We start from the raw sequence: 25,822 nt of genomic DNA, 5'->3' as shown, positions 1-25,822 counted from the left end.
GCGCGGGGGGGGAGAAGGGAGGGGATCGGAGGGAGCAGCGGAGACCCCGCGTGGATGGAACCGCTCCTCCCGAGCTCCGCACCGCTCAGCGCAGAGCGGCGGTAAACGGCGGAGCCGCTGGTTCCGCAGCGCGTTAGGAATCGGCTCCTCCCGCTAAGGAACGCCAGCGGAGCGGCGCTTAGGGCACGAGCTGCTGCCTGCCCCGCTGTGCCGTTCTCTTACTGGAACTGGAGCGTTTTCACGCCTGCCTTACAGTTATGACAGCGGGGGATTGTCGCTGTTTTACCAACCACAGCAGAGGGAGAAATGCCTAGAAAGAAAGAAATGTCTTAAAGGGCCCCTGAGCAGAGCGCTGCGGGGGTGGGTAACGGGGGTGAGTAGGGTTGAGGTGCGTGCGTTCTACCTGCCATAAAAACCTGGCAAGAATGTTGCGTTTACGCAACAGGTAACATTCCTGAAACTTGTTGCCACAAGAGCAGGAGGGAGAGGCGAGTGGTGAGAGCCGGGCTGAAGCGGGGCGGCCGAGGGAGCCGTGCCGTGCCCGCAGCCTGACGCCGGGAGGAGACGCGGCGCCGCTTGCAGGTGCCAGGGCGGTCAGAACGGAGCGGACCAGGGAAGCGGCTGCTCGTGCTCCTCTCCCCAGCAGCCACGTGCCCGTGCCTGCAGCATTGCTGGAGCCAGGCGAGCCCCGGGCCTCAGCCCGCGGGGCTGTTCTCACTCCTACCCCCCACCGCAGCACAGCTATAGGACCCCAGAGCTGCAGCACCATCTTGGTTTCTGACTCTGTTTTCCCTTCAGCTCCCCGAGGACTGCAGCACGCCTTGTTTTTTCCACCACATAAAAGGGGTGATGCACGCAAGCTGTTGAGCTGGGAGAATTTGCTGCTCCTCCTCTGGAGCATAGCCATGAAACCAGAGCTGGATGTCAGAACCAGCGTGAGCCCAAATGGTGGCTGCTCTGCAGACAGTGCCCTTTGCAATCACACACAAAAGTTAATCCTCATCCTTACAAAGGAAACCATTTTTTCAAGCAAAATCTATGAGATTTCTAATTCTTCAGTTATGGTCCCGTGAAAAACAGTGTCCAAAAGCACCGTTTTCCAAGGAAAGGAAGCTGCACCACATTACATTAATGATGTGTTTATTTAATCTGGAAAAAGTTATCCATTTGAGGGCTATTTTTATAGGCCTGCACAGATAAGCTTCAGGCAATACAACGTCTTACACGCTGAACACCACTCTTACTGGCAACAACAGGTTTGTGTCGGAGTCATGCCTATGCTGGGAGCTTCACCCCATGGTAAGCCCTTCTGGGAAGGAGGTGCAGGGGCAAACCTCACACAGTGAGTGGAACCGAAGTTTGCACCCACACAAACTGCAAAGGTTCGGCGTCACGACGCTTGTATGTTATTCATGAATCTAGATCTCCAGTCACATGCTAATTTAATAGCTTGAATGCATGTTTTGTTATGTTGTTTTTTTTTTTCCTCTGACTTGCTGTTTGAACAGGTATGACAAAAACTCACTCCAGAACACTTACTTGAGTCTTGGCCTTCGTTCTGTAGCGCTGCTGGTGTATTTCCATTATAACATGGATCTGCTCGAACACAAGCAAAGTAAAACAAGTGTAAATTAACAGAATAGCATAGGGAAATAATTACAGGCCACGTGCTGCCTGGCAGAATTACAGACATACCTTTGAAAGTCTAAGTCCTATGTTCTCACCACTACACAGATGAATTTGCCATGAATGATCCATTCCTGTCCAAGCCACAGAGGTACATTAGGGCAACCCCTCTGCCCAGAGCGTCCCTCCCATTGCCTTCTTGCACCATCCACCACCAACTCGGGCTGCACTGCCCTGTTCTGCACAGGCACATCGTCACACGCTGCTCGAGTCCGCTCATCTCATGGTAGGATTTCATGGAGATCAGAGGGAAAGGGAAGACAAATGGGATTCTCTCTTTCTCCTTTGAGTCCATACAGAGCCAGAGCATGCATATATTGCACCACACACCAAGCAAAACTGATACCAACATGTTCAGGGAGGGGTCCTCAGGTACTGCCCTTTATTGCTATGCTCATACACTTGCTTTCTTACTGCACCTTACATCGTTACACTTGTCTTGCCAGCAATACCTAATCCTCTTAATTTCAAGACCTTTTTCTGTTGTGTTACTTACATTTCTTAGGTATGTCTTGTTTATAAATTTACTGAAGTTTCCTTCCGTTATCATTTTTGTTACGAAATGTCTGTATTAAGTGTTTCGCAAGTACCTGCCTTGTAATGGATGCAACCACAACTAACACCTTAATACTAGGCCTGAGAGCACTTAACAAAGCTGAAATTCAAAGTATAACAAAGTTGGTCAACATCAAAGCTGGGAAAAAAACCAAAAGCTCTTACTTCAGAAGATCAATCAGCAACCCAGTGGCCAGCAAACTCGTTCATCTTCACAAGCTTCCCAATGACACGTTTTACACATGCATCATCTGCTTCTGATTCTTGTGTCGCTGACTCAGATCCAATTCATACGCACAGGTGCTAAAGCAGATGACAAAACTACAGGTATGGTTCTCGAGTGGATCAGTGCTCAGTGATTGGGCTCAATTTAGTATATATTTTGAATCCTAATTGCCTTCTCTGCAATACATTTTGCTTTGATAAGATAGATTTAATTGGCATGGTAATATCAGATTGTCTTACAATGGAAGACCAAACACTGACATTTGTAGAAAGAAAGGTAGAGGAGAAGCATTATCAGCTGGAAAACGCATGTTTGTGCTGAGAATTACCATGTCCATACAACAGTAAGTGTATTATTATAAAAACTGCTGTAGTATTTAGACATATTTCCACCTAAATTTTTAAATAACTAACTTCACCAGAATGTATATATTTTATAGCCACAAATCTCAAAGAAATTCTATTATAAACAGAACCATACTGTTTTCTGCCATCTTGTACATCAAGTCAGTAAATCATTGGATTTCTGTTGGAGGACAGCTGGGAGTCACTTCGCTCTTTTGTACAAACGTTCATACGTTGTTATAAAGTAGAGGAGAATTGTGTGGCCTGCAGAAGGTGAAATGCAAGTGGTAAGTTTGGAGGAATCTTCCTTGATACACTTCTCTTACAGAGGAGCTGGTGGTTTCCAAGGGCTGCACATGATTCAGATAGCTCCTTGCAAGCCTCCATGCAGCCGTCCATCCCGAGAAGCCAGCTGAGTGCTGGAGCGAAACGTAAAGGCCTTCATGGAAGTTGATGTTAGACCTAATCCCTCACGTGGAATTAATTTGTTCAATATGAACCCACATTTTTGTTATTTACTATCTGATTTACTACAGCCTTTGTTATGCAAATAAATGAAGTTTTGCCAGACTTACATTGTTCTCTTGATTTACTATGGTGGAATGAAGGCCTGTGGCATGCCTGTGGAAATTCGAGGTAAAGAACACAAGAGAGGAACATTTGTTTGAGGTGACTGAAGCTACTTAATAATTCTCCACTTTTTCAATCATACTAGGGTACAACTTACCATCCTTCATGGTCATACTGCTGCTACACCATACCCAGCCATCACATCCTAGTTTTCTGCTGTGAAATAAGGAAAGTAAATGATCAGGCAAAAGAGAAGCTTTCATCTAAATACAACAAATACTTATGCATTTCATATTATCTTTAATATTCACAACCCTTTTATCATGAGATTTTGCAGAGAAAAACATTAAGTGCTTCAGACAATTCAGAACAAGGCAATTGTTTTGGAATAAAAAATTTTTTTTATGTTACTCTTCCATTTCTATCTGGTGTCCTAGTGTTTCTTGAGGAAAAGAAACTCCAAAATCTAGCATCAACACATCTTAATCAAAATAAAGAAATAAAACTGTGAACAGGATTACTCCTGTCCAGTTACATGTCTTTTCCAGAAGATGAATGCTTTGTTTAAAAGCAACAATTATCCAAAAGTTGATTCAAAAATAATTAAAATTCCAAGCTCCGGAACAGTTCTTTTAAACGTAAGCCAGCAACTTCTGACAAGGGAAAGAGAAAGAAGAAAAGAAAGCCTCCTCCTGGCATGCCCGAGCATCTCACTCAGGTTAGGAACCGTAGTGTGCCTCAGCCAGCAAAGCACCATGGAAGCACTGCGCCCCGCTAGCCCTGCACACAGCACTTGAGAGCCCAGCCCAACTGGAACTTGAGCCTTGTTCCAGCAGTGGGAGGCCCCAGCATATCGTGGCAATAACACTGATCTTGCTATTTCAGAGGTTCTTGGAAGAGTCAAGTCAGTGGTAAAAAATGTAATGCTCATCTGTCCTTACCAAATGAGTCAGTGCAGCAGTGCTATCTGCTGCCAAGTTAACGGCACAAAGTCGAGTTTTCCCTCTCTGTTATTACCACTGAGACATGCCTGGACCAGCATCTCCTAATTATCCTGCTCACCCCCTTTTTCTCTCCACAAATCAGCTCTCTAAATCAATTCCTTTCCCTAATTACCCCCCCAAAACAGCACCATCCTGACAAAGCTGTACTGCTTCCAAATCCAGAGCTGCTTTCATGCCATTTCTGAATACTTCTCGTGCCATTCATAGAGTAACGTGTCCACACTTCGGGAAACATCAGAGAAACAATTATTTGACTTATTGGCTTATTTGTTTCCATGGGATACTTAATATAGAATGGATGGAGCAGGGGAGAGGTCACCCCCACAAAGAATGCAAACTGCTTCACGCGCTAATGGAACAGTAACTGGATAAACAAGACAGGAAAGCAACTCTAAAGAAGTTCTGAGGAAGGATACCATTATTTCCCCAAATGTTCTTCCAGATGGTAACTACTTTCCTCTCGGGGAACCATCCCAGTTCCCTACATCTTTAGTGGTCCTCAGTGCATTTCTATTCTACATACCTCTTCATTCTCTCACACAAAGAAAGTTTTGATATCCTTTGGGAAATAAGCATCACAGAGCTACAGTGTATTGCATGAAGTGCACGTGCTGGCTTCTGTAAGGCTTACGCGCAATTTCCAAAACTCTTTTATTAGAAAAGATGGTGAACAGACAAGTTTATTCATTTCACTAATGACTTACAGAATCACAGAATCATCTGACGGGCCGCTCTCAGCTCTCCCCGGAGCCTTCCCTTCTCCATGCTGCACAGCCCCAGCTCTCAGCCTGTCCTCGCAGGGAGGTGCTCCAGCATTAGGAGCATTTTTGTGGCCCTTCTCTGGGCACGCTCCAGCAGCTCCACATCTCTCCCGTACTGAGGACTCCCCAGCTGGACACAGCACTCCAGGTGAGGTGTCACAGTGCAGAGCAGAAGGGCAGGATCCCCTCCCTCCCCTGCTGGACGTGCTCTTTGGATGCTGCCTAGGGTAGGGTTGGCTTTCTGGGCTGTAAGGGCACACTGCTGGCTCATGTCCAGCTGCCATCCACCAGCACCCCAAGTCCTTTCCAGCAGGGCTGTGCTCCATCCTTTCATCTCCCAGCTTGTACTGATAGCAGGGGTTGCCATGATCCAGGTGCAGACCTTGTACTCGGCTTTGCTGAACTTCATGAGGTTCACCTGGGCCCACTGCTCAGCCTGCCTAGGTCTCTCTGGATGGCATTCTGCCCCTCGTTGACTGCACCACACAGCTTGGTGTCATCCGCAAACTGCTGAGGGTGCACTCGATCCCACTGCTGATGTAACTGATGAAGATGTTAAAGAGCACTGGTCCCAGCACTGACCCCTGAGAGACTCTGCAGCCTCTGTCACTTCAGTTGTCTCTTTCTTGACTGAAGAATTCTAGCCTAATCACTTGCTTCTCACACGGGTCAATCCTGCGATCTGCACAGAATTATTGCAAGGGTTGCCTGTCCTCCTGCAGCCTTTCTAATCAGTTGCTTTATATGAGTCACTGATACCATCTAAAAAGTTAATATCTAAAAGCTTAAAAGCTTAGTCTCTGCATCTTGTCTTGTTAAGTTTCAGGCAGCTTATACTTGAAGTGTCTAAAAAGGTCGTCTTACATAACTTAGATTACTTCACTGTAACCAAAAGTTATTTCATTTGTAAATTAGTTTCACTATAGATGAGTTGCAATAGTTAAACATCTTCCCTTTTTCATGTAATGGCTGCCAAACCCGTCTCTGAAGAAAAAGCTACTGAAAGTAATTTCAAAAGAAAGAAATCTTAGATTCAGTATGAGGAAGGAAGGAAGAGTTCAAATGCTGTAATGTTTGCTAAGTGAAACATTTCCTGTGGTTAACTGGATGTAGGTGTCAAGTTCGGCTTCCCGACTTCTATGTACTAAACTCGGCAAATTGTAAACCAAGCACTTGCTTCTAACTGTGAAAAAAAAACAAGAGGAAAAATAAAGTTACTACTACTCACCAGTATTCCTTATTAACACACATTATAGACAAGAAAAAATAATCTGTTATTTGATTTGACAAGCCTCAAGAAGGATGACATTTTCTATTGTATTACAGTCCTATCACTACAACACCATCTTGGGGGAAAAAATGCAGTACGTGTTAGAGTTCCAGCTAAAATGTATCATTCTAAACAGCAAGATGAGTGAGGCTTGTTTTCCAGTATGTTTGTGCCTGGTGGTTGAATTATTTTCAAAATTTTTATTACAATTCTTTATCATGAGTTTATCCCTCACTGATGGCAGAAAAATGACTCAGAAGAAAAACAAACTGAGAACGAAATCTGGTGTTTTATAACGGATGAACTCCCACTGAGATCTCCGTGAGCCAACGGATGTGGGGGAACTGTCTTTTGTGAGTTCCTTCCTGTCCAGTAACGGTAGAGATCACATTGCTTTCTTTAATACAGCATCAGCCTATCCATTTCTTCCTCTTCTGAACAGAAATGTTGATACTTCCTACCTTGGAGATCTCTAGGCCTCTCTTGGCTCTTGTTATGCAGGACAGATAGCAGGACATGTGGTCCATAATAGAAGGCTAGAGAAGAAAAAAAAAATCAATAACAAATGTATTTCAAAACATTTGAGCAAATGTTAGTATTCTGTGGCTTGTATTACAATATTTACAGGGTGAAGCTTTACAAGTACACACAAAAAGGTGCTATCCTTCCTGAAAACTCTGTACTAAGGTAATGTTGATATTCATGGAGTTTTGTTGATAGATTATGGATCAGCCTAGATTACTGTCTCTTTTCAAAAAAGGTGACATGCACCTATGATTGACACTAATGCATTTGAGGTGTTTTAATATTCCAGCTGAAAATGTTACCATCTAATCATGTATAAATTAAGTAGAGCCCAGCAATGCTTATTGTGGTGATTATAATCACTGAGTTTCAGATTCTGAGTCCACATCACTCCCATAAACAACATTGGCCCTTTTTAATTCATAATCCTTCTCATTAAGACTGACAGCTACAGTTACTAAATTTGAGAGATAGAGACTTTATCACTTTCCTCTTGGTGAAATACACGCATGTGACACACTGCATCAGTGTGACTTATCCAGCTGCTAGCCTGCTCATTACTTGGTGCACTACGGGTGTCCAACCTCTTGGCTTGCCTGAGCAGCACTGAGTGAAGAGGAATTGTCTTGGGCCATATAGATAAAAAAATACATATACAATATTTAATGTATTAATGCATTAAGTAGCAAAACTTCATTTATTTTTTATTAAAACATTAAAAAAGAAGGCAACAAAACCATAAAACTAGTGGGTTAGGCATGTAGAGTATCCATAATCCCATAGTCCTGATTGAACCACAGCCCTTTTTGAACCAGTGTATGCAATCCACCCCTACACTCTCCTCCTGGGGCAAGTAATCTGTTCTGCAAAGTACTTTCTTTTAAGGTAGTTTCAATTTATACACCCCCCATTCTACTGTTCTGGGACTTTTTACCGTTCCTCAGACACTTCATACAGGAAGCTCTACAAATATTCCATCATTTTTAAAAGCATGGAGCTGTTCTAAGGTCACTATGAACTGTTACTCATTTTTACACATTTACGTAGGACAGAAAAGCTTTAGTATTGTCTCATAGCCTAACATTATAGAAGGCAGGTCTACACGAGTGCTACCACAGCCATAGAATAACATTTTGGACCTAATTCAGGTTTAACATGAACATAGCTCCTACTGGGTTTGGTAGGAGCTGTGTCTGCACTTGCCAGGACTAGCTTGGTCTCTTTACAGTAACAGCTTTCCATTCTCTGTGTTTAGTTCTCCCAAAGTCTCCTGGTTTTTGAAGTGGATCAGCAAAATAAAAAAAATGTATTAACTGTAGAGAATTTGCATAGCCTTTTTCTGCCTCGTCACTGGATCTGTCAGTCACTACCTGTGAGCTTTGCAAGGCTGTACACGAGTGCACAGCACTCGTTTCTCAAAGAATAGACAATTAATTTCTACCAAATGACTATTTTTTTTTCTTTTTTAAATAAATCCATTCTTACATTCTATTTCCAACCCCTCACTCTCTATTTCAACATATTTTTCACCATGCAATAACATCACTCCCATATTCAGGAAATATAGAAACTGATAAAAGTAACAGCGTTCTTGTGAAGTAGAGTAACAGGAAAGGGGAGCTAGATATCTATATTTGACTACTTACAATAAACATGCTGAACCAATACTACGCTCCTTTTACAGTTTTAACCAAAATAGCATAAACCAACATCTTCATTTATAATAAGATCCATTAGATGAGCACACTTACATTCATATTAGTTTATGATGGCTTACCAGTACATAGCAGTACCAGCCAGAATTAGAGATCTCCATAAATCAATTTTTGGAGTACAGACAAACCATCTCTAATCCTATTCTAATCTCTAATCCATTCACCTATTCTAATCCTACTGCTCTGCTTCGCTTTTGTAGATAAAGCAGCCAAAACCAAGATAAGCAACAGGTTTCGCACGTCAGCATCTAATCTCTCCAAAATAAACCTTAACGGCACAGCATTTCCAAAAGGAGAGAATCTGGAGAAAAATAACCTGCTGGATGGACTTTCCAAACATTACATCTGCATGCTGCCCATTGCTGAATGCAGAGATGTAAAGCTTTAGGAAACTGATAGCACGATTTGCAGAGCACAAATTTTGTTCATCTGTAAACACCAATCACACCAATCAAACACCTGCCGAGTCACTGAGGTGACTACATGCATTACAGCTCAGTTTCAGGCTAGAATTTATTCTTTCTTAGGGAAGTAACACAAACAGAAGACTTAGTCTCTAATTTTAGCAAACTGCTTGCATGGGATTTGCAAATTAGTCCAAGAGGTGACCTAATTTTTGTTTACTGGATCAGTGTTTCCTAATCTACTGGATGTTATTCTGAAGAGTTTTGGGTTCTAACATACACTAAATCATGATGAGAAGACATGGGAAGCAGTGAGGCACCAGGACCCAGCGGAGCAGACAAGTGGAAAGGGTGAGCAGTTTGCTTCCCCTGCAGCTCAGTCCCCATGCTGACTGACATCCTCAAACTTTTATTACTGGGAAAAAGAAGTAGAAAGGGGAATAAAAAGCATCAACTACAATAAAAGTCAACTTCAATGTAACCTGGTTATATAAGAGCAAAGAAACAATTAAGTCCCCATAGGAAAAAAAACAGCTTCTAATCAGAACTAGGAGGGTGGTTGGCTGTCAGCTATTTTTGAATTTGAACTTATTAAAAGCCATAACATCAGCTTCCCATCCTAAGCCATAACATCATCTTCCTATCCTGGCCTGGCTGCCCGGGTCCCACCCTGACCAGCCTCCAGGGCAGCTCCCCAGCACTCTCTCTAACAGGCCATACCCTTTCTTTTTACGTCCAGGGTGGAAACAATAAGCACCAATGAGCCAGCACTACTCTGTTACCTCAGGCGGAGTTACGTTTTTAAGTCATTACATCTTTGATTATTAATTTGATTCGTCTAAATTGACTCATGCTGTAAGAGGTGGACAAGGGAAACAGAATACTGCCCAGCAGCCCTGAGATTAATAAAGCCATGCTCCCATGAATTCACTTGGTGAGACATGCAAGAGTGACACTTCTTGAGAGTCCCCTCAGCACAGCACCTCCCCAGGAAGCAGGGCATCAGCATTTGACCATTAAAGACATGAACTGGAAGAAGCTCAGGTGTGGAAGCAGGGCTATGTACTGCAATACAGTTCTGTCCATGAACACTAGAAATACCCCGTTTCTGTGCACACAAGAGGCAAAATCTGTGTTCAGCATATGTTAGCTGTGAAGAGATCTTTCATGCCAGTAAATCTTGCCAAGTCCTGAAAGCACTGGCCTTAGTCATGCCTGCACTGCGCAGTGCATTCATGTCGTTTGTTCAAGAATATTACAGACAGCAGCAGCCCTCATCTAAGTGCACAGTGTTTGCACAGCAACTGGTAATCTGGATGTGCATCAGAGCTGTTGCACATCTGTCACAGTTGCTCTGTCTCTAATGTAGGTGTTCAGCACTCCCCAGACGCATTGGATTTAACTGCAGCACATGCTGCAAGTGCTAAAGTATAGCTCTGGGATGTACACCACAGCCAAGACCCTTCTGAGGCATCAGCCTTGCTGCTCATTCATTGCATGCATTTTTGTACACTTTTCCTTCTGCAAGTTCTGTGGAAGACCACAAAAGGGCTGTGTTTAGAAAGCATCAAAAGAAAGGCTTTGCCATTAGCACTACAGTCACTGGTTAGCTGATTAACTGCAACAAATTCAGCATTCATGGCCATGTACTGGGGAAGCCAGAACCTCCCATTTTGGGTTTTCTGCACTGGACAGCAGTATGGAGCATCACTCCTCATTTAGACCGTGTTCCAAGACTCATAGTCAGACAACTACTTCTATTTCTTACCTGGTTTCATACCTACTGTCTTCAGGACGAGTTGCAGAAATCTCACTTGGATGTCGGTTTCTTTTCAGCAAGCAAGTGATATGTGTGCCTGAATGTGGCTCCAGGAATTCAGAGCCGGTGAATATTTTATAGACACATTTTTAAAAATTCATATAAGTAAGAGGATGGCTTGACTGCTATTTATCCACAGCTGCTACTGTAACAGGAAAGTAAGCTAATTAGAAACAATGGCAACTATATCCAGTAGGGGAAGTAGAGCACAGTAACTGTTGTCTGCATTTTGTAGTTGCCTACACTACAAAAAGAGGCATTTGGTTTCCAGAGTTGTCAGTCTACAACATTTTAATGTGGATTCATTTACCATTCACCAAAAATAAAACACATTCACTACAGCACACATTACTCAGCTGCTAGCTTGTTCTTACCAAAGAAACAGAACAAAATCCTGTTAGCAGTTCAAACCCAAAAGGTGCTGTAGCTCACTGGTAGAGGAATGAAGGCTATCATTCTAACGCTGTCGGAAAGTGGAGTTGTACAGGACTGTATTGCTAGCATTGCTACAAATGATATTTGTGGTCCTTAAACAGCTTCCCCAACCCCTCCAGACCTCAGATGCTTCCTCTGAAATGCGGCAAGGCTTCTCTCTGGAAGCTCTGAATGACGGCTTGTAAAATGCTTTGGTTTTACTGTTACATTTTCTTGGAAGACGCTCTCACTGTACATATTACTCCACCTTATATACTACCCCAGTGTGCCTATGAAACAAGCCTGAAACATGCACTCTGCACTGTGTTGTAGAGCGAAATACAGTAATTTGTAAAAGAACTAAAGAAGATAAGATGTCAAACAGGTGGAAATAACAGGAAAAACTCATCTTCTCTGTTACAGCAAGCAGGCCGCGCACAACTCTCTACAGACTGAAAACCTGATTTTCCCACCCTCTGCTTACCACAGAGAACTGAGATATTGCCCCAGTGACAAATCACAACACTGCTACCATAGACTGGGGACCAAAGAGACTTCGTTACAGTAAATATGATACGATGTTCATTAATCTTTGAATTGTAGTGGAATGTCCACTCAGTCCCAGGTCCCACAACACATCGGTCAAGAAAGTGGATGCTGCTCAGATTGTAAAGAGCGATGCCATAAAATATCAGATACATTCTCTCTTAAGTTCTTTGTCCCTTACAGATCCAAAGAACCTGAGTGCTTTCTTAGGTATGTGCATCGATGTCTCTTCATGATGCAGATGGAGAAGTTACCCAGCTATTCTATGGTTTTCATACAAAAGTAGACTTGTATCCAATTCCAGTTTTGTAACTGGAGCAAGAAGTCAGAATGAGCTTCCTTTTATTTCAGTCTGACTAACATTACAATGAAAGGTCTAGATAATATGCTGACTTCTTTTTAAATAAGCTGTTGAATTTGAGCAAAAAATGTTTGAAATAAGCATCGCCTCATTTTTTGTTTGGTTATTTGCTTGGTGTAAGGGACAACCTGCTTCTGATACACGAAGCAACACTTCTGTAACAAGTCCTAAAGTGAATTTTTCTTTTGTACCTATTTGGCCCTAAGTGGCTCATTCAGTCAAGAAAGGCTTTTAAGCAGATATTGGAGTTGCAGCCAGGACTAAGTGACAGTAATGAGATCAGACAGTTTAAAACCTTGATATTGTTTCTGCTTCATACCCAAACTGACACCCCACTGAGCTCTTTCCACAAATGCCTTCCTCTGTGGTACAGCAAAAGGCACAGCTCAACACAAACAACAACATTAATGAGATTTCTATTGGGATTGCAATACATTTTTCTGTTGGGACCATTTGGAGACTACTATTTGCCTAATTATTCTTCTCCTAATTAATTCTATTGGCAGTTGCACATCTTCAGTTACATAAACACTCTCCTGTGTTTGCTCAATTAAGTGGAAAGATACTTGTAACCTAATATGTTAACAGTGGGATTAAAAACAGCTATGTAACCTCCATTCAATATAGAAAATATTGGAATTCTCTATAGAAAAGACATATGAAAGCTCCTCAGACCTTCATTTCCCGAATGAAGTAGTTGGATGCAATTTTCAAAAGTATGTTTCAAACTTATTTTCCATCTTGCAGAGCTGGGATAACATCTCCCATGACCAACGAGTACAAAACAGTATTTCTTTGGATAGCAACATGACGAGAGATTAATACAACTTCTCTACACTACGTGATACCACTACAATCTTTAAATATTAAGAGAATAAAAGAGTTCAGCACTCTGCTAAATTATTCCACATACAAACATAGCTAGTAATGACAGAGTACTTGGTGTGTATGTTGTCTTCGTGGCTTCCATTCAAATGGAGAGAGAGGTAACTCATTTACCCAACACTTAAAAATCTGCAGCACTGTCAATATCAGCCTCATCTCACGAAGCGAGATCAAAGTCCATTTTTAGGAAATCCCCAGTACAACGGACTGCTCCCAGTAGTTGCAGCAACTCTATCCTGCAAACAGTCAGACTCACTGTGGCTGCCCACACGGCATGCTTCAAGTAGGAGTTACCCAACCAGTCAAGGCTTTGCGCTGACCGCCCATTTGCCATCCAGGCATTCTGCCCCAGGCTGCCCATTCCACGTAACTTACTAGGCTCAGCACCTGCTTCAGATATGCACTTTTTGGGAACAAGTATAAACAGTAGAGATGAACATTTTAAGTAACCGCACGTCAGTGGTTTCCACGCTTTCCAAAGCGTGCACAGTAAGCTCATTTGGTTTGGCTAATTCTTAAAATTTATGATAACACAAGACTAATTTTTAGTTCCAAAGACCGCAGTAATTTACATCAAAAAATTGCCTTTCAATTCTATAATGGTATGACAACAGTTAGATACCTCAGCACTACACGCAGAATTAGCTTTATGAAACAACAATCTGGAATCTGTGAACCTGCTATAACCAGTGGCTCCTTTCAACTCCACCCCGACACACGGATGGCCTTGGGAGGTCTAGCTGTGACTGTCTTTCAGTTACATCCTTGATCTGAGAATTCAAAGTATCCATACGAAGCAGCCATTAATGTCAAGTAAAGCTAGAACCAGTGCTTTAACAACTCCATTCTGTGCTGTTCTTGTGATTACTGTGCTTTTAAGCCAAGCACCTTAGTTCACAGGCGCAGACTGCTCACAATGTTTCCACTGACTTCTCCTTATCACAAATTTATTTACGTTTCCAGTTGGAAGCCATCAGCTTTGAAAGAGCTGCTTGAATATTTGCACAAGGAGCTGGCCTAGAGCTCCAGTTCTAATACTCAAGAGAAAAGAAGCGGTAACTACCAGCCTGCAAGGTCACTTGTCACATTTTGCTTTCCACAAACACAAACAGGGTTAGTTAGCGTTACAAAACTGAACTGGACTTATCACTCTCTGGGCCTGTAAAATTACGTCAGTATGGATTAGCTCTATGTTCTCCAAACACCCTCAGCACCGTCAATTCTACCCAATGCAAAGACTTGAAGATGAGTTTAACCACCCAAGCTTGCCGCCTGCCTCTCTGCCAGGATACCACCACCTCCTCTGCAGAGTCAGTGCTCACATGAAGCAGTCTGCTATCTCATCACACAGGCAAAAATTCAGACAAGTTAGCTCAGGGCACTGACTTCAAGCACTAATCTTATCCGGCCCACTTTGCCTGGAGCAGGTAACAGGACACTGGTACCACCCATCTGCACGTGGTGCAGAGGGCGGCAGCGACCAGTGGGAGAGGATTAGGAGAATCTGCAAGTCAGGGGAAACAAACATCTCAGGACAGCTGCATGGATCTAATGAACGCTTCATCTGAATAGCACCACCGTTACTCAGCCACCCTCGTTTTCTGAGTTCAAGCTTAATTTAATGAAAAAAAGAAGCATAAAATGATAATTTAAGCCTGTTCATCAGCTTGTTCTAAAAGAATCTGATAGGCCGTAAATGACAAAGAACTACAATAGATTAAAATGCAACAATTTTTGTGCAATTTTTGGTAAATAATTACTTGTTTCTGTGGTAGGAAACAATGATCAATTCTACTTGGTCTATTCAAGTGAAGAAAAGAAGGGTGCATTCTTTAACTGAAAGGAATAATGAGGAAGTAACAGCGAACGGTCTCAGAGAAAGCCATGCATTCTGCAAGCCAGAGGTGATCCGGCCCCTCAGAATCCACCTGGGCTGCCCATGCCGCGCTGCTCAGGGCTCCTCGCTGTGGGGAGGGCCACGGCCTTGGAATCCACACAGTGCAGACACAGAGGCCACCAGGCCCATCGCCATGGGTTGTGTCACACAGCACGCCTACTGCCCGCATCCCTCCACAGCCTGGAATTTCAGCATGGCAATCATACCTGGTCACGGTGAACCGTGCATACGAGTACAATCTCTACTATGAACATTTCGTAATAGCAGGCGTAAAACTCCCAAAACGCAGCACTTCAATCCATCTCTAGTTACACGAACTCTATTCAGAATAAGGAACACTGACTCTGCACACCGCATAGCTCCTGAATTCCATTTGTGTCTGCATGCATTTGGTTTCCTGCCATTTTCTCCATCTAATGAAAATAATCCACCAGCTTCAAATTTCTCCAGCTATTTGACAACTAAATGCATTTTTCTCTTGCAAGTTTTAGCATGCAAAACAAACTGCTATTACAATATACTTCAGTAATCACAGGTAAGTATTTCATACATACAGTTAAACACTGCCACGTCATAGAATTACTGGCAATCCAAGTATTACCAAAACGTGTATCTCCTCCCCTTCTGTGCAAGGAATTGTCTCTAACCGAGTAGAAGAGGCAGCTTAATACCCTCCATGGAGCATCACAAAGCAAATCTACGCTCATACTGTGGTTGGGGCACTAGGGCAGGAAGCAGGCAAGATGCCAGAACAACACTCAGTTCCTCACAGCCTTTCTACTTGCACAGTGCGCATAGAGCAATACACAACAAAGATCAGCCAAAAAACACTGGTAAGTATCAGGGAGCTATCTGTTATATGTTAAAAATAGCAAAAACAGGGTGTTTTCTATCTCTCCTTTCCCACTTCTCCCTTACCCCCTCTCTCACAGCCATATGCTCCCCCTGCACCTCGAGCTGGCTCTGGCACCCAGCTGTACCATGACCCCAGTCAACTGTAACAGAAAAAAAATTAACACCATTTCTGCTGCTGGATGAGGAGATCAGGACCAGCTTGCTGAGCGTGTGGTCAGATGAATGCCAGGCACAAAAGGAGCACACACTCCTTTTGTCATCAGCAAGTCCTCAGCACAGTTCATTTCTGCCTTTTATATGCAACCAAGAGATAAAGTAAGAAGATGCAGCGCAGAGGAGGATGTGACTGAAGATTTACATAGTAACCCAATTCAGCTGAGATGAGACATCTCTAGCATCTGTCGTACATTTAATTTTCATGTCATATCTTTTATGAGCAGCAAAAAAAAAAGTCATCATTTCAATAAATACTGTATTTTAGTGTCTGAAATATGGCTTTAGACAAAATTTCAAGGGAAACAACAGTTGTTTGCTTTGTCCTGAGAGCCAGACCTAGAACAACTGGCATTCCAAAAAATCCTTAAAAGCATCTGGAATAAGTGCCTAATGACCATCTCAGCTGAAGGCTTTAGAGGGCATTTTAAAGCTTTTGCATACTGCAGAAGAGATCTTGGGCTCTGCAAGGTGCTACCAGAGAATTTGTATATCTCTGTGTAGGAGAGATTACCCTCTCTAAATATTTGTGATGAGTTCTAAATGTCAGTGCCTCTCACATGCCACTTTAATTCCAATCAGGTTCATCTGATCGGAAATTAGTTCCACTCATTTGTGAAATAACAGAATAACCTTTCTTGTTTCAGATTGCTGCTTCGATAAAAGGGCTGACAGAAGAGATTTCTCATACAAAAAACCATTTATAATTTTCTGTTACTTGCTGTCAGTCACTGGGGCTCATAGCAGTAGCTTGCATCCTGATTTAGGATAGGAGGGCAATCAGTAAATTGCCTTTGAGTCCTATTCTTATTAGCAACTCATAGCAAGCCAAACTTAAATGGGGAGAGGTCTGGTATGAAATAGTTTCCTTGTACCCGTGATAACTGAATGAATCAGTGAACCTCACGCTGCCTTGCAGGAGGTCAAGGCTGGGGCCTTCTCTGCTCGTACAGGGAATTTTCACTTTCTGATCTGATATTAAAAGAAAAGCTGCACAAGACAGAAGTCATGGACCTACAACTGCAGAGGATGGATGTGATAAGCCAAGTAATGACTTTCTACAACAATATGAAGTGCTATTACTGTAATTATGACTTATAACTTTTTTTTCCTTTTCCTTAATAGTAAAGATCAGAAGCAAGAAAGGAAAAAAAGGAAAGAAAGAAAAGCAATCAGGAAGGGCAGCTAAGTACAAAGTCCACTGACAAGCTGCAGGAGTTAGACACCTCACTTCCACTTGTATCCTCACCAATGACTCCTGCTGCCAAAGCTGCAACGTTGATTTGCAAACACTACTTACAGGCACTATAAGCCAGAGACCAGTGACATTACTGCAAGATCCAGCACACAAGGGGGAAAGGCACTGCTTTACTATTGCCCCCCCCAAAAAAAATTAAGTCACTAATAGCAACTAACTCTGAATAAATACAAAGTATACTGACATGACCATCTGCAGTCCTCAAAGCAGACAGATCTTAGCTGGCCTAACACTCAGTATGTACCTGAAAGCCTTCTGAGCCCAACATACACATTTGACAGTTCTTCCCTCGAAAAATGTTGTTAAGCAAAAATAATAAATAAATCAGAAGCAGAAACCAGTGCCTGGTGCAGCTAGGAAACCTAAAATTAGCCCCTTACCAATTGTGTATTTCCCACTGTCATGCACTAAGACTTTCATCTTAGCTCAGTACAAAGGAATCCCAGGCTCACGCCTGTTTGATACAGAGAGCTTCTGAAACGTGGTAAGAACTGTGAGTATTCATAACCATTAATTGTATGTTGGAAAGTTATTAATGAAGAGTAAGAACTTGGGGCAGGGGGAAATCAAACTGCTTCCTTGGAATAGAAAAACACTTTTTTTTTTTAAACTTTCTTTGCCATTTTTAGTGTACTTCTCTCCAAAGACCAAAGGTGAAAATCTTGTTTTGCAAATCTATTATCACTACAGAGTCCACATAGCTGTTCTCTCAAACTGAAAAGGTTTACAAGCAAGAAAATTTCTCCTTTAGTAGATTTGGCACAGTTACGAAGTTTAGCAGGACAGGAATAAACCCAGTGATCTCCCTTTCAGGAAACACATACATAAACAGACTGCTTAAAAACAGTCAATCAACAGTTTCAATTAATCATCTACTAGAACATGAAACAGATCTTTGAAGCAGCCTATCATGATAACTCTGAAGTTTGCAGAAATCAGTCCATTTGCTGCCATATGGGACTGGAATTAAGCACCACCAACCAAGACACTGCTGCTGCATAGCAGGTCACACATTGCAGCCTTTCCAGACGGAGTTCTGGGAGACTGGAAATAATCATATTTGTAAGGTTTTTTGTTGTTGCTTAGTCACAGTTCTGGTTCATTTAGGAGCTTTAGATAGTGTTTTATTATATTTTCTAGAGTGTAAAAGCTCTTATCTTTAAAATTAACTTTAAAGCACTACTCCAGTTTCAAAGAAACATTTTTTTTCCAAGTCCTTTAACCTCCAGAGCTTAACAAACAAGGTCACACAAGCAGACATGGGTTTGATTTTTTTGGGTCTGCAGAAACTAGTAAGCCTTGCCTGAAACTGTTTTACTTATTTTTAAACATCCTGGCATGTTCAGTAGGTACCCACGTGCTGAGTAACCCGACAGTTCATCTCTTCCCTACCCACCGTCCTCTTCGACGTACCAAGACTATCTTTTGTCCAAGATGAATGAGGCCACTGCATTAAACAGCTTTTTCCTGCTGCGTCCAAGAACTATCACCTGAAAATAAGAATAATAAAAAATAATGTTGTCAAGTCAACCTCTCCAATTTCTTTTCACTTACAATTAAAAACAGTGTCTGAACGATACGATCTTGTTTCTTATGCGCTGCTACTTCCTTTCTTCTTGACAGTACGAATGATAACATTCACGCTTAGAATCTAGTATCTTCCCAGTTACAGTGCAGAATGTGTGAGCATCCAAGCATCCACAGCTATCTACGCTGAGACACAAGTGGATTGCAATTCATCAGGCTGCTCATGCACAGTGGGCATTACAAATCACACCCGAGAGGAGTGTCTGCAGAAGATGTCTAGAGAAAATCTGGAGGAATCTACACCAAAAGACAGATATGCTGTTAAGGCAGGAAAAAAAAAAAAAAAAATCAAACCCACAGCTGCCTTCAAGCAAGTACAGCATGTCAAATTCAGCCGTGCTTACACTTAAAAAAATCCTTCTTGGAAAGACAGCAAATTTTATTCTTTTTTTCTTTTCTCCAATTTTAGTGTTGTTGTTTCTTTTCCCTATAGATGGGACAGAACAGAATGAAGACCATAGACATTCATCTTTCAAAGAGGAAACAACCTCACCTGAGAACCTGCTGAGAAAGGCACTCTGATCAGTGGCTCCTCTGCTACCTATGCGCCCTCCCCACCATTCCTGCAGTTTGTCACTTGCGTTAATAGCAGGGATTAACGCCAGCCTAAAACAAGGAATCTTAAAAAGCTGCAACGTTTTACATTCCATTACTGCCAGAATCACATGCAGAAATCAAGCAGGTATAAATAGCCCTCAACTACATGCAAGGGATCTAAAATAAGGTCTTACATAAGGGATGTTTGGTATGGGCAACCATACTTGAGATGTTTCGATGTAAAGCAGGTACTGCATCACTAGTGGCAGATATTCCTTCAAGGGGAGAATCCTGCAGGAAGAAGACTGTATCAGCTTCTGTTAGGTTTTCAGGCACTGTGCAGTATGTGGACATCTGAACCAGGCAACAGCCCACACAAGCAAGCATATGAAAAGAACCCCATCTAAATACAGAAAATCTTATATGTGACAAACACAAGGGCAGAGGTCAGCTGGCTCTGGACACAGGGATACCTGAACAAGGTAACTTCATTTCACAGATAAAATGCTTTGAGCAGATAGCACCCAAAGCTGTACAGTCATTTGTCTTGTCTGTGTTTCTGGAATGGTAAAGAAAAGAAGAAAAAAAAAGGTTCTTCTTAGCCAAAACTTCATCTGCTGCTAGGTACTAATTGCTCAGCACTCCCTTTGCTGCATTTTGACACGCTTCGTGAAGCCAGTGCTTGTGAGCATGAGTTGGGCAAGTGGTGAACAGAACCTGACTCTGGATTGGTTTCACTGCCGCTGTCTCAGTGACGCTGCCAGGAAAAAAAACACAGTGACACTCCACGTTTGCCTAACTGCTATAGCTAAACACCTCCATGAAATCAGAAACCACAAATTCAAGCATACATAAAGAGCGTGCATAACAGAAAAGTCTATCGTAAGCAATGTTCTGTTTCTCTTCTTAACTGGAGGCAAGAGTACCCATTAACAGCGGTTTGACTGGCTAAAGAACCAAGTGCTTGGCAGTTTGCTGAGCTGAAACATGCTCAGAAGTAAAAACAGGTTTTTTAGATTTATTGATCTAAGATGTATAGGCAAAGTCTAGTGGCAAGCACTTTACCAAACACACTAATTGTCTTATCACTATTTACAACAACAGCAGAAAGTGATTTGGAATAATGAAAGTTTTCTTGCCCATTCAAGATGCAGTGTTCTCTCTAAAGACCCAGGTTTTGAAATCACGATTTCAGTGGAATCTAGCTTTCACCTAAAGTAAAAGCAGCAACACTTTCTATCTTTCAGCTTCAGATAAAAAAAAGAAAAGCAGACAACCTGCAGGAAAACTCAAAGTGAGAAGATCTTTGAGCTATGAAGGTCTGCAAACCCACTGCATTAAGGTCTGACTCGTGGCTTCCTACTATTTCAGGCTGCCAGTAGTGAGGGGAAGGATAAGTTGCCTTCATAGAAGACAAAATAACTTTTAATGAGGATAATTATAATGCGATTTAATGAACCTCCTATAATATACAATTATGGAACTATAAGAAGACATAAAACCATGAAGCAAAACAGGCTAGACCGTAATCACCTCCTAATTTTTGTCTGACAAACAAAATGGCATACAGCAACAACATGCACCAGTTCCAAGCCTCACGCTGAAGCACAGACATTTTCGGATGACTCGCAAACCTCCGCTGACTGTACTGCAGCTTGCTGAAACTCACCTTGGCTCTGTGGAATAGAAGAACAGGTAGAATTCACATCCTCAAATTGAGGATCCTCTGGCAGTCCAGAGGATGCAAGGAATATATATCCTGACCTTCCTGGTCTCCCGATGGAGAGAATCCTCACAGGTTCCTGTGCCTTTCATCTATAACCCCTGCCTAAGCATCAAACAACTTCCTCCACCAACCTGCAAAACTTGATAGACAGATCCATTCTATTTTAAGGTATATGCGTGGAGAAGGCAGGGAAATAGAGGAACCAAACTCAACGTTGTTTTCTAGTCAGATGAATGTAACTGGAAAAACAGCACAGACAGAGAAGAGACTTCCTTCTGCTTTTAGAGGAGTAGTGTAAGCAATAAGGTACTAGGAAAACAGGCTTCTCACTCCATTCTCCTCCCCTTCTAGTCAGACAGCTACCCTCTCAGTCATGAACAAATGCAGACAGAACAGCAAATGCACCTAAACTCAACCATAGTTTTCTGTGGGGTACAATGGGGCTCACTAGCACCTCCACAACAGATCTGCAGGTTGAAACTAGGCAGTGAGAGCATCCCGATTCCACACAGCTCACAGACTATGGGCTGTCTACAGAACAGTTATTTGTTTTCAGTAATGAAAGCAATAGTCATTCTCCTTTTCCATTCCCACTCCTACTTCTCCAGCTGCATTAAAGTTCTGAGTTTCTTGACAGAGCTCTTTCTCTTACCAAGAACACAGGTAGGCATGATTTACTGCTCAGTGATCCCTCCTGAACACCCAGCTGTCTACCGAACTTCCAAAAAAAAAAAATAAGATGACTCACTTTCAATCATGCACATGTCCTGGTAATACATACAGAGGTCACCAAAACACATCCTTTGCATCGACCCAAAAGGAAAACATGACAGTTAAAGAATGCTGCAATACTACAGCTTTCTTTCTTGATGCTAGGATAAAAGCTAGGTTTAGAGGCCGGTTTCACAGTGCGTTACTGAAAATGCACCATAGCAAATCTATCTTATTTCATCGTGTACAGGTGCCATTCCTTGGCACCCCAAAGCGACAACCATTTCATATCAATGTCACTTTTAATTAATTGAATGGTGACTGGTTCACAGCCCCTAGACACGAAACAGCTTTCTGTCTAGCTCTGTTCTGTGGCCTTGTACCCACGCAGCATACATGTCACATATGGTTACATCTCCCCAATTAACAACCTCTTAAAATTGACCATACTGTGCATTTCCACAGGAGGAAAACACAGCGCTCTCTCTCCAAGCATCATTCAATAACCACTCAGCAAATCGCCTACTTCCCAACTTGCTTTTATGAAAACTGCAACACCAATAGAACCGCAGCCTTCCACAAACAACCCGCATGGATGCGTGCGTGAAAACACACAAGTATTCTACTAATGAAAATCAGATTTCAAGGTTCAGTATATGTAAAGTTTAGTGTTTGCACACCTGTCTTTACCAGAAAATAAACACTCTATCGTTTTTCTGATAAGCACTGGAAATACCTTCTCTAAAATTGCTCTTGGGAAAGAGGCCTGCCCGTTTCCCCAGCGCTGCATGCTTTGCTGTGTGAGCAGCGCCCTCAGCCACCTCTGGCAGCTGAGCAACAGGCCTCTGTTCCTTGGCCTCTGGGCAAGACAGAATTCCACAAACAAACGCTAACAGGACTGCAGGAAAGGAAAGACCATCAAACCGAATTCAAGGACCTGTCAAAAACAGCAGCTCATGCTGTTACACACAAGGCCTCTGTGTGTAACAACAGGAGATGCGATGTGTATCTTCCCTAAAACTCAGCTGCTGTTACTTTAGGTTGGATTTTTTTTTTTTTTTTTTTTTTTAACCAAAGCAAGGACACTGCTCGCTACCAAGATTATACAGCTTCATCAGACAGCTCCGATCACTGGGCAGGAGATGTTTGCCCAGCAGATGAAAACTCAGTTTAAGACTGATTTTCTTCTGTTCCAAAACACAGAACAGTGGACTGAGGAGCTTCAGGGATCATCATCTTTTGTATTTCTATTATCTAGTGCATTCAGCTGTCTTAAATAGCTGTAAGGTTGGAATAGAGCTCAGTTCCTCAGTACTAGCTTTTCTGACTTGCATTAATTCTTAGCCTCTCCCATCTCCTCACAGCGCAAGGCTACTTGCCAGCATCATCTGCATTAGCTATCCAACTCCCTCCACCTCATTACAGGAAACTGCCTAATGGCAGAGTGAACTGTTCGTCAGTCAGCCATCTCTGATACAGTGAGCTACGTTTTGCTGTATGCAGTAGCTTCCAGAACTCCCTCTGCTGTAGCCTTGTTAATCAAAACACATGTTGAGAAACTAGAGTAAAGGCCAATGAGATTTTTTTCGCTAAGTCCTCTTACAAAATGCCTACACACAAATTCAGACATTTTCCTTAGCTAAACAGCACAGCCAGCACTGCAAAGTACTTTCCAGAAAAGGAGAGCAAAACAAAATACGGAACCTTTTCGTGGCAAACATGGCTCAAAACTAAAAGATCAGAAAAAAACGGCTTGGTTCAACTTGCAGTTGTTCCCAGTGTCCAAGTTCTATTGCACAGAACAGAGTGAAAGCTTTCAGGATGCCGCCTGGCACTTGCAGGGGAGGAGGGGGCTCTGAAAAGAATACGGCGTATCTTAAAAATAAAAGCAGAGGAAGTGCTACAAACGCTTCCACTTTCTCTAACACCTCTGGCGATTGGCTGGAGAGCTGTTGCTACACAAACTGCCTGCTCCAGCTACACACAATAAGCCCTCCTCTGTTACAGCAGGCTGCCGCAGACGCTGCCCCTGCCAACGCAGCAGTATCAAGCTGCACTGAATTTCAGCACCCAGTGGCCGCCTGCCCTCAGGCTAAGAAGAAAAGCAATCAGCTTGCCCGAGAATGCACAACTCCCTGAAATTAAGCTCGGTGTATGGGCAGAAAACCTTTGTCTGTGGGAGTTTCATGTGAAGCCACGAAAACTTCTCTTCTTAGTTGTTTCCCAAGCAACAGAACAATGTGGTTCCAATTCCTGCTGGTGTATTTTCTGATCAAAATCTTTTGCAACAGCGTGGCCACTGTAGGAAGAGAAGTGGAGGGAACAAAGTGAAGCAATTTCAAAAGGCACTGTATGAGATCTGGAAGCAAATTAACCCCCCTCCTGAATTCAAAACAAGAAAACCAACAAAATCAAAACAAGCAAAACAAAAAACAACAGAGGGTTTACAATTAAAATACCCCTGAAGTATTTTGCCTGTTTTTACCAAACCACCCCCCCAACATTTTCCCCTTTTGTCTATTAAAATCGGTGCTGACAAGGCTGAGGGTCTAGAAGTCTCACCTCTCCCAGCGTTCACTCTTGTCATCAACGGTGTGTCTTAGCCCACGAAAAAGGGATGGAAAAATACCTGCCACCTGAGATACGAAATGGCGAACATACCACCTCCTCTGCTCCTTTTCTAACACAAACCAATGCTGAATTTGGAAGAAAAAACAAGAAACATTTAATAAAATGAACAACTTCAGTATTCAAAGAACTGATATGCCTGAGCAAGCCCCAAGCAGGCCATGGGATTCAGTAGTATTCTTATTTATTAAAAAAAAAAAGTTATGTTAAAGTGGATGATCCTAGGTAATGGGACAAACTACTGAGAAAATCATCCAGGGATCATTAAAAAGAATAAATTAAGAAGGATGTCTGAATAATTCACATCTATCAACAGTATAATTATTAAAACCTCAGGTGCCATCTCCAAAACCAGCACTGATGTGGAAGGCTGTACACGCAGACTTCAGCAGTAAGTGGGACTTAAAACATTCAACATTACAACACCCTTCATTTGTGGTAAATGGGAAAACTCTCCTTCCATAACCAAAAGCAACGGGACAAAAAGTTGTAAGCCCTTTGTCGCTAGAATGAATTGCATGCAGAAAGCATGAGGCATGCACTTTTTGGCTTCTGCAACAAATCACATTGGAGTCACAATACGAATTACTGCTTGTGCAAACACATACTACCAGTAGGCTAAATTCTGTTTTTCTGCCTCATGCAAATTACCGTGTTTGAATATAAAGAGTGATTTGAACTCCACCAATGCTGCAAAGCTGAGATGCTGGTGATACATGCAAACAGCCAATCAGCGAGGCACTTCCATGTAACCCTTCTGGTTACCGACTGCACCCACAGGACACGCACCAGGAAGGAATGCTGGCACGTGCCCCAGCTGCTCCACTGCACTTGAGTGGCCGCTCCTGCACAGGCAGGCACTGCAGCAAGCTCCCCTAAAACAGGAAACTGCATTTCTAAAGACAGAGTCCAGTTATACGAAGAACAGAGGCCAACAATATCTTATTTCCACAGTAATGTAAGATTATCTTACTTAAACACATTAGTATTCCTTCTAATTGTTTCAGCTTTGGATAAGGATTTCGTATAGAAGTCATTTCTGACGGAGGTATGAACAATTATTTTTCCTAGCATTCTTTGCAGTATGGGCTGTAGTACCTCAGCCCCGTATCTGTGGAAGCAGCAGCATGAATGAAGTCAATTGTTTTCACTTTATCAGCACAGAAGCTGTAGTGTCACCCTCTCATTGAGGTTGCGCCAAGGGGCCTGTGGTTGGGAGGCAAGGACACATTGTGAAAAGGAAGGGTTAGCTCCTCCAGGGGAGGTGAGCTCAACTTCAGTATCAAAATTAATCCGCAATTCTCTAACAGACAGAGAACAAAACC

General features: G+C 42.5%; 1 long non-coding RNA gene across 4 annotated transcripts; it reads right to left on the bottom strand.

Moving 5' to 3' along the window:
- On the bottom strand, positions 1,124–25,822 carry LOC110404933. Of its 4 annotated transcripts, none has more exons than XR_002442579.1 (4): positions 19,627–25,822; positions 6,878–18,798; positions 3,539–3,597; positions 1,124–3,432 (listed from the first exon to the last, which is right to left on the bottom strand). It is a non-coding gene; the product is annotated as an uncharacterized LOC110404933 (long non-coding RNA). The 4 variants fall into 4 exon arrangements; XR_002442580.1 differs by having other exon boundaries at positions 1,124–3,597; positions 6,878–6,952; positions 10,829–18,798; XR_002442581.1 differs by having other exon boundaries at positions 1,124–3,597; positions 6,878–6,952; positions 18,722–18,798.

The sequence above is a fragment of the Numida meleagris genome, chromosome 11 (genome assembly GCF_002078875.1).
Source record: "Numida meleagris isolate 19003 breed g44 Domestic line chromosome 11, NumMel1.0, whole genome shotgun sequence".
Taxonomy (NCBI): Eukaryota; Metazoa; Chordata; class Aves; order Galliformes; family Numididae; genus Numida; species Numida meleagris.
Note: the sequence above shows the minus strand (reverse complement) of the source record. Positions and strands in the feature narration are given on the sequence as shown.